The 9,484-nt window shown below is 37.6% G+C and overlaps 1 long non-coding RNA gene across 2 annotated transcripts; it reads right to left on the reverse strand.

Moving 5' to 3' along the window:
- Positions 1–5,189: 5,189 nt before the first annotated feature.
- On the reverse strand, positions 5,190–5,958 carry LOC121881469. 2 transcript variants are annotated; one of them, XR_006091785.1, is made up of 3 exons: positions 5,880–5,958; positions 5,611–5,705; positions 5,190–5,502 (listed from the first exon to the last, which is right to left on the reverse strand). It is a non-coding gene; the product is annotated as an uncharacterized LOC121881469 (long non-coding RNA). The 2 variants fall into 2 exon arrangements; XR_006091784.1 differs by having other exon boundaries at positions 5,611–5,715; positions 5,880–5,906.
- Positions 5,959–9,484: the final 3,526 nt, after the last annotated feature.

Below are 9,484 nucleotides of genomic sequence, written 5' to 3' on the forward strand. Positions count from 1 at the left end.
AGCCCTCTCCTCATTTTAATGAAGATCTTGAATTCCTTCAGGTGTATGTGGGTGGCACCACTGAAGCCTGCCAGCCGCCAAAAAGCAAAGCAACAGGATCTGCACTGGTGTGGAGGCAATTATTGTTGTAGTCACTAGAGCATAGCCCATAGATCTCATTAACAAGTCTGAGGCCTCATTTATGAAAGCAGCATGGCAAAATCCAGAGATATAAGAGGAAAGATGTTGATTCTTTTGGATCGAGGGGGTACATGACCATGAAGAATAAGTAGTAGTTTGTTGTACAGAAATAGAAAACAATTACATACTTTAAGTATAGTTTTTGTCATGTATCAAGCATATTAAAGTTATATGCTTAAGATTTTCATAAGACCAAACCATATTTTTGATACTATTTAATTGCCATTTAATGCGTTTGTATTCTTTATTTGTCTGTTTATGGTAGTTTTAAGTGTTACTGGCAGGGTCCGCCTTTCCCGCATTAGATTCTGATTGCAGACCCACAAACAAAGGATTCACATTCATGCACCCACTGGACGTGATGTGGAAGACCAAAGCTGGTCCATGTCCACATTTGTAGTGTTCTACAGTGTATGCACATGACAAATATGGTATAGTTATGGCTTTTTTTCAGTGTTTTTGGCAAATAAACTATGGTTTAGATATGGTTAGGATAATTAAGGCACCAGGGGCTTATTCACAAAACATCCTTAGGCTCAAATTAAGTCCTAAAAAAGGTAGAGTTAGGAGAAACTCTGTCTGACAAAAGTCAGGACTTAGGACTCTAAAGTCACTAAGACATCACAAGTAGTTAGCTGCTGCAGGTAATGTGCCTCGTTATGCTAGAAATTTGGAAAAATATACTATGAACTTTGAAAGCATACTTGGATTCACTTGTCCCTCTTTAATTAGTTTAAATTGTCCCCTTGTGTATTGTTAAATAATTAATTTCACATGCCCTGACATGAATCACCTCACAACCAATCACTGAAATTCATTGGTAAAGGATGATGTCATCCACAGTATCAGTGTCAATCACGCACCTTCTGTTAACATGGGAGTTCTCTCAGTTCTTTGCTAAAAGTTACTTACAGCACTGTGAATTCAAAAACCAGCTCCTAGTTTAAGAAAGGTCATGGTTATGGTCAACAGAAAAACTTAAATACAGGTCTGCAATGGTAGTTTTGTTGATTTAATTAGAAAAGGTGTCCTTTCCAAACCCACGCTTTATAATATGTGCAGTGACACTGCAAAGCAGGTCAGTGTGTTCAACATGCACACAATCTTGATGCTTTCATAACTAAAAAATAATTAGGTAATCATGTTGTGTGTTTTTAATATAAATGACATTTTTATATGAGCAATCTGTCAGGGGAGAGTTGCCACAAGCTACAATGAGCAAGTAATTTCAAATATGAAAAAATAAGATCTCTATGATTCAGAGACCGTAAGATCCTGCATACAAGATCATCATTTTGTGTGTGTTTTTATTTATTTTTAGATTTTCATCTCAATCTTTGGTGAGTAATCATTTTTGTGATGATTCTGTTCTGCTCTTGTGTTAATGAAACACTGCACTGTGATATGTTTTTCTTTGATTTCCTGATGATGAAGTTTGAGCTTCTGTAGGTGGTGCTTTTCTCAGATCAGAGCACATGTATGCATGAAGGGAAACCGTCAGAGAGAGAGAGAGAGAGAACGCGCAATCATTGCCGCTCCTTTCCTTTCTCCTATTTCATCAGGCCAGGGGGAACGAGGCCATGTCGCCACTGTGCTCAAAGAGACAATAATGATGCTGTCATTTCAGCGCCACGGACAGCAACAATGGGGAGGATGATCATCGGAACTGACTATGCATAAAATCTCACAAATTTCCTCCCTGCCTGCACAATACGTCAGTGATTAGAAGTGACAGAGGCTTTTTGAGGAACCTTGCAGGCTCTTTCATATCAAGGCTCTGAATAAAGCGTTGTGCCCCTGAGGTTGATTCATGTTTAGGGTTCGTAGAATGTTGCTTGAAGATAATGCTTGAGTTAACCTCTTTTTAAAAGTGACAAGGCTGTGCATTACCTGGAATGAATCAAACTTCTGGTCCCTGCAACAAATAACAAAGTGAAGGAAAAGAATGGTTGCTCTGTATAATCAAACATAGATTGAAAATGTGGCGGGTGTTCTTGGAACACGGAGAAAAATGGTTGCTTCAAAAAAGAAGGCAATCCAGGCACTCCAAACATAAGAAAATATGACAGCAAGGAAGGAAGTATTAAAAAGGCTTTATTTTAGTGGCTAAATCATTTAAAAAAACATATTTTGACCACTGTAGGTCTTCGTCAGGACTTGAAAACAAACAATATGGGTGTGGCTTGACCTATGTAGTAGCAACAGCCAATGGTAGGCAATTACATGACACAGAGAATAACATGACAGGTGAAACAAATAGAAAATAATTAAGTCCTCCTTGTGTTGACATCAAGAAAGCATTTAGTTTGTACATTATCACAGTAAGGGCAATGCATACATTTGAAAGTGCCCACCGGTTTGGTCAAAGAAATACCTTTTATATCTGCTGGAAGATGTGAACCAGTAAGCCTGTCTCTAAGAGTGGGGGTGCATATAAAAGAAATAATAGGGGGTTCAGGGAAAACTCAAAAGGGTGTCACTCTCAAGAATGGTGCAGTTTATTTTAATGATCTGTTTGATTTATTCAGCATGTGTACTATATGTGGTGACAAAAAATGGATGAGACTGACATGAGTATCCCGCTCAAGTGACTGTGCTCTGTCAAATGCCTGCTTAATCACCCTGTGTTTGTAAGCTCTGTCTGAAAACATATTGGACATGGCCTCAGCCTGTTCAACAAAATCAGCCTCTTGATCACAAATACGCCACAGGCATTGGAATTGCCCATATGGGAAGATTTCTTTGAGGTGGTGGGGGTGAAAAGATTGAGGATAGCAAAGCACAGAGGGAGAAACTGCAAACCAACAGTGAAGAAATCAGAGCTTCACTCCCTACATCATCAGAACAATTAGCATCTTTCCAACACAAACTCAACGTCAACCTGTGAGAGCTGGAGACAACTGTCAAGAAGATAAAACTCCAGAAATTCAAAAGAGACACTGACTATGAACAGGGTCGTGTCTACTGTTGGAAATGTAGGTTTGAGACCCACATGGGTAAGGCATCAGAAAGGTCTCTTTCAACCTCACCAGCAGTGAGAATGACAGGAGATCCAATGTATCTATAGATCAGGATTTTTCCAAGAGCAAATGGCCACCTATTCCACATCCTGGCAAGCCACACACAAACACAGGACACGCCAGGGTACGAGACGCACATCGGCCACCTACAGGGAGGAGAGAGGGACTGAGGAACAAAACACAGAGGTACTATCAGCCGTAATTAATCTTTCTGATGTGGACTTAAACAAAGACCACTTCACAGTTTTAACTGACAAGGTTTGTCTTTTGCTCCTACTGACAACACCTGTGTTTTCAATACTAGAGTGGATTTATTCCATTTTTACCGCAGCCTCCATCTCAAAATGGGGTATTTCCATAATGCTGGCCCTACATATAATTTTCCTGATGTGGATACCCCTGTCAATACAACTGATTCATCTACCAACTTTAAACCTAAATCTCAGTCTCACCTACAGTGTCCAACCCAGCACTCATTATGTTTCCTAAAAAAGTGGACTTTGAGGTTAATAAATTATTAAATGCTTACCCTTTCACTCCCAAGTCCAACCTGTCAAACAAAGAGCACCTTGCCTTGAATGAACTTTCTAATAATCAATATATCTTTATTCGTCCAGCAGACAAGGGTGGCACTGTAGTTGTGTTATCCAAGAACAAATACATCAAAGAGGCTCATCGCTAACTTGACACCAAGTATTATGAAAGACTATATAGCAATCCCTTACTGAACATGAAAAACAGTTTGATGCTCCACTGACAGAGGTGCTTGATCAGGGCTGTATCATTGTTAATGAATTGAACTGAACACCCTGTTATAGCAGCTTTTTTACCTACTTACCTACAGAAAGTTTGTATACAAATATTGACCACCAAGAGGGGTTAATTGCTTTAAGTTACTACCTTTCAGACAGAAAGAACTCTACACCGTCCTCTGACTTTCTATTGAAACTGACAGACTGGGTCATTCACAATAATAATATTTTAGTTTATGGATGAAGTATACATACAAAAGATTGGGGTTCCTATGGGCTCTTGTTTTTCTCCTAATTATGCCTGTCTTTTTTTGGGCTTGTGGGAAAAGGAATATGTTTTGAATCCTGTTAACTCTTTCCATCATTGTATCACCTGGAGATAATAAATAGAATCAGTATGATAATACAATAAATACATAAATGGCAATCATTGGTGGTGACACTTGTGCTGACTTCAGCCAAAGCTTGAGGGTGGTTTTAAACACTGCACAGCTTCCCAAGTCTCTAATGTTTGTGGGTATGGAATTCCACTTCCTCACTTTAATCAAAAAAGCAGATTAATCAAATGCTGTCTTTCTGAACTGCAGCACCCAGTCACCCCTAGCATATGCTCTAGTTATACTGGCACTTCCACTGCCAGGATAGGCCAGGCATCCTCTAAGAGGAGGAGGTGTAAGATTATGAATAATTTTAAACATCAGGCATGCATCAGAGTAAAATAGGAAGTTATCAAAATTGAGGAAATTCTGTTTTTTCAGGAAATTACAGTGTTGATGATCCCTTAGTTTTTTATCTAGTACTTTTAGGATTTGTTTATAGAGCAAGTACACATGCTTTAGTGTAGACTGTAACAAATTTCCCTGTAAAGTTACAGCAAACTATGGGCAATGTTTTACCATTTTTTACAGTGTCATAATTTACCTTAACAGTTAATTGCTGTAAAAATTACTACAGTAATCTGCTGTGGAATGTGAGCTTTACAGTTTGATACTGTAGCTAAGCCTGCAGTAATATACTGTATTTTTCCAGTGTTGCCATTGTAATCTATATGAACAGTTTCTTACTGTAGTTTTCTTCTTATCCATATTAATAAAAACAACTATATATTGCAGACATATACTGTAAATAACAATGTGTCTTCAATGTTAATGGTTCAGTAATGAGATCAGCTCAGAGCTAATTTAAAAATGCATAACCCTTAACATCTAGCACAAAAGAGGATGAGACAAGTGACAACTTTATGGAATTGAACATTTATTCAAAAAAGCTTTCAAATACGCCAAGTATATTCAAGTATACATGTTTGAAAAATAATTCTCAAGGTTCATGCCTTTTCACAGGGGGTCATTGTAAACCTGTTAATTATAATATCCTTTGCTGCCAGCAAAACTTAGTAATGAGTCTAAATAGTAACTGCTTTGCAAACTACTGTTAAAAAATATAAAAGCACAAATAAACAGACTGCAGGATACAAAATTTGTAATGCCTTCAAATGTCCTCTGTTATAATTGGCAGAAGGTCGGCATCCAGGCTTCCAGGCTCACAGCTCACTGAGTGAGAAAGAACCAAGAATGAATGTCGAGCACAGAGTGAGAGAAAGAGAAGTGGAACAATTGAATGGGAGAGAAAAACATTTTAAACAAGGACACTGAACGTACCCTTATGAAGTGACGTCAAGTTCCTCAGAAAAGTGGTGATGAGGATTCATTGTGAGTTCACCTGTCTTCTTGGCACTACTTTCCCCGGCTGGCCTCTGTTCCCCTCTCAGGGTTAATGACAATGAAGTACATGTAATAAAACATCATGTAAGAAATCATCTATTATGTCCCAGGTTTTAGTACAGCTTGCCAACAAACTACAATATATTTGCAGCAACCTAGGTACAGCTTAGAAACACTTTTGGGGCTCAACAGCAAACATATCTTACATATATCATCATATCTTAATCAACTTGGCTATATATTTGAATAAACTTCAACTGTTATGTGCTTTAGATAGTAAATAAGGTGTAGGTATAAACCAGGCTGGACTAATGTTAGCATTCACTGATGTGTAGTAGATTTGCAAGGTTTTGGCTCCAAAAAGCATCAGAAAGCATCAGAGAGAACAGTACCTTACTGTTAGAGTGTGGCTGTATTTTTACAGCAATTTATTACAGTGTAGTCACACCTGCCTGTGACCAGGTTGTTATGCAGTAAGACAGATGGTTAAAAAATCATAGTGTGTACAAAAAGCTTTGGAGCAAACAGAGAAAACTTTTGCCTGATGCTCTTAAAATTATTCAGATTAAACTTAACATTGCTGATGACTCTACTAACTTGTCTTTTAAAAGACAGGTTTGTGTCAGTTATAATGCCTAAATATTTAACATGTCATAGATGCGATGACTTCACCATTAATTAAAATGTCAGAACTGAATTATTGATCATCACTGTAAAATACATGCAAACTGCTTTGCTTACATTAAGGGTAAAGCATCAATCAGCTAGCTAGTCTGACACCTTGCTCATTGCAGCTGTCAGTTTCGCTGCAGCATGTTCTTTAGATCTTGCACGGATAAAAATCACAGTATCATCAGCATACATTTGGATGTTAACATCTGGACTTACATGAGGAAGATCATTAATATATATACCAAATAAAATTGGTCCCAAGATATACCCCAACTAGCAAATGAGGAACACTTATCACCCACTCTTGTACATTGTTTCTTCTTATTTAATTAGGATTCCATCCAGGTCAGGGCATTGGCAAATAAATTTAATTTAGAATTTTTTTAAATGTAAAAAGTTATGATTAACTGTGTCAAGTGCTTTCTTAAAATCTAAAAACACAGCTCCGACAACACCACCTTCATCAACATAACTTTTGATTGGTTCAACAAAAAAGCAATTTGCCTTTTTTGTAGAATGATGCTTTTAGAAACCAAATTGCATTGGGTGTAGAGAAAATTCACCTTCATTTAAAAGAGTGAGAAAAGAGAGACTAGCATAAACTACGCTACTGGGAGGATACTAATGGGTCTATGATTTGATGGGATAGTTCTTTCACCTGAAGACAAGGGTCACTACTGCAGCTTTTCAGGAAGAAGGAAAATAGGTGTTTGTTATTGATAGATTTATCGGTTGAGTTAAAGGCTTACATGGTATTGATTTTATTATTTTTTTTAATTTGCATCAATATCAAAGACATCTTTAGACTTAGACCCTTTTATGCAATCAAGTGTTCTCACTACTGTAGATTCTGAGACATTTCAATTGCGAAAACAGGGAATTCATTATTTGCAGGTTCATTGTTGCCATGAAAAGTTTGGTCTCACTGAATTTTAGACTGCTGCATTGTTTTTTATACATTGCTATTGTTGGCCTGAGTTCACAGAGCTGACAGAAGTCAGGGATGTCCTAAAATAGCTACTGTACAGAAAATAAACCTCTTTGATTTGAATATGGCCTTTCCTTTAGCAACATCCCCAGGAAAAAACTTTTTTTCCACCCACAGTCTAAGAAAAGCAAAGTTGTCTTTTCATTTTTCTGTTTTGTTCTGGTGCGTAATGCGCATTAGCCTACAGCTTCATGGTAGCACTGACATTTAGTCTTGTTTAGACTGAGACAGACTCCATGAACTATGTGGCTGGTGGCACTACATCGTTGGACTCACAAGATGCATTACTGTCCTAGAACGTAAGTAGGCTGTTAATTTGACACAGCATCCACTGGGACTGCTCCCATAAAGCATATAATCCGCATTCTGGAGTAACTAATCTTTCCCTTTGCCTGTGACACATTTTTCTTATGCTGTATCTACTCTCCGCCAACATCAGCAATTTTCAATAACTGCTTCATCTTTTCCAAGATGTTTCCGTCTTCCCATTTTTCACCCCAGTAGTGGACATCATGGCAGCATTTTACATTTCCTCGATAAATCTACAGAAACATACAGTGGCACTTTCGATTATCCTGAAGCTGCCACTGCAGACTCATGATGCACTGGGAAACAGACAGCTGAAAAGGGGGTTTTCAGAGCCTGAACGGAAGCAACAGACACCAGCTTTGTGGCTGCAGAAGGTGTGTAAGATTTAAGAGATTGTTTGGATTTGGAAGATGAAAGTGATAAAGGAAATCCACGCAATCACAAAGATCAATCCCTGTCATTTACTGACGACTTTCAAGACAGTTCAATCTGTTGCCCGAGACACTTTTCCCTGACACTGGCAGATCTGAGCTCCTGTTTTGTAAAAACAAAAACAAAACAAAAAAACAGGGTGCAACTTGGAACTCTGAAAATGTGTCATCTTTTTAGAATCCTACTCCCAAAAATATATCTGTGCCAGCATTTTTTTTAATAAAATGTGGCAAATTCACAAATGCAAATAAGAACAGTGTAGTTTAGCTAATTTTTAGAGTGGATTGAGAGAGAGTAGCGACATTTTTATTGATTTTATAAGGCCATTTTTAGTAGAGGTGGACCATGGAGACATCAAATAGTACCAAACACTGGGGGTGAATAATATTATATTTTGGGGTAACAATAAGTATTACAGGATATTAGGAGTATGTCGATAAATGTGAGCTAACATACTGTAGGCTATATGCTAACATATGTGAAAACAGGTTGGATCCGAAAGTTATTTCAGTGTTACTTTGTCCAAAAAGTGTTTGAAATCATTTTTAATGGCAATGCGAATGTAAGGGGTGTTTTATGGATTCAAATTGGTATTACAAACATAAATACATCACAGCCTTCACTGTTAGCTAGTAAAGTAAATTGGTGTGTAGGTGAAGCTAATAAAGTATGCTTGTTGTGTGACATTACAATTAATGTTAAGAATTACTAACACTATTGTAGTCATTCTTAGTACATACGTGACTTAAACCTACATTAACTGATTTTTAATTCAAGTTGTAAACACAGTGTGACATATCACCTTTTAAACTGATATGTTGCTCTTGTTAGCAAACAGTTGCTTATTTCCACATCCACCAATTACAGAGCAACATTTTCATTCATTTGGTTGTTTTTCTGTCCACCTGATGAATGTAAGTCCCATGTTCACTCTCTTTTTGCTCTTTATCAACTCCTGAGGGAAATATCTGGCTCTTTAGTGGCTAAATGCTCCACTATGTTCATCAGCTAGTCTACAGCTAACTGTGTCTGTTTGCCATTTGGAGCTAAGCAGACTTTGTACAGTGTGTACAGGTTTTTAGAGCTTTTTCTCTAAAAACAGCTGCCTAAAAACACTATGAGAGCAGTAAAGAACAGTAAAGTTGCAGTTGGACATCTAAACAATGAGCTCAAACTTGCTATAAAGCTCCATAAAGCCAAGGCGAGCTACAGAGTCACTGTTAATTCTCTGTAGGTTCATCACTACGAGCGACATCTGCCACATTACACATTGTTATTATGGAAAATTATAATTATAACTGCTTTAATGATCCTTGTGTCCCTCAGTGTACTCCTGATACAATGGACAAGCTTAGCATAATACATAAACATAATAAAGTGTACCTGAGTGAACAAGGGGCTTTTCTGGCT

This window comes from Thunnus maccoyii, chromosome 16 (assembly GCF_910596095.1).
Source record: "Thunnus maccoyii chromosome 16, fThuMac1.1, whole genome shotgun sequence".
In the NCBI taxonomy this organism is placed as follows: Eukaryota; Metazoa; Chordata; class Actinopteri; order Scombriformes; family Scombridae; genus Thunnus; species Thunnus maccoyii.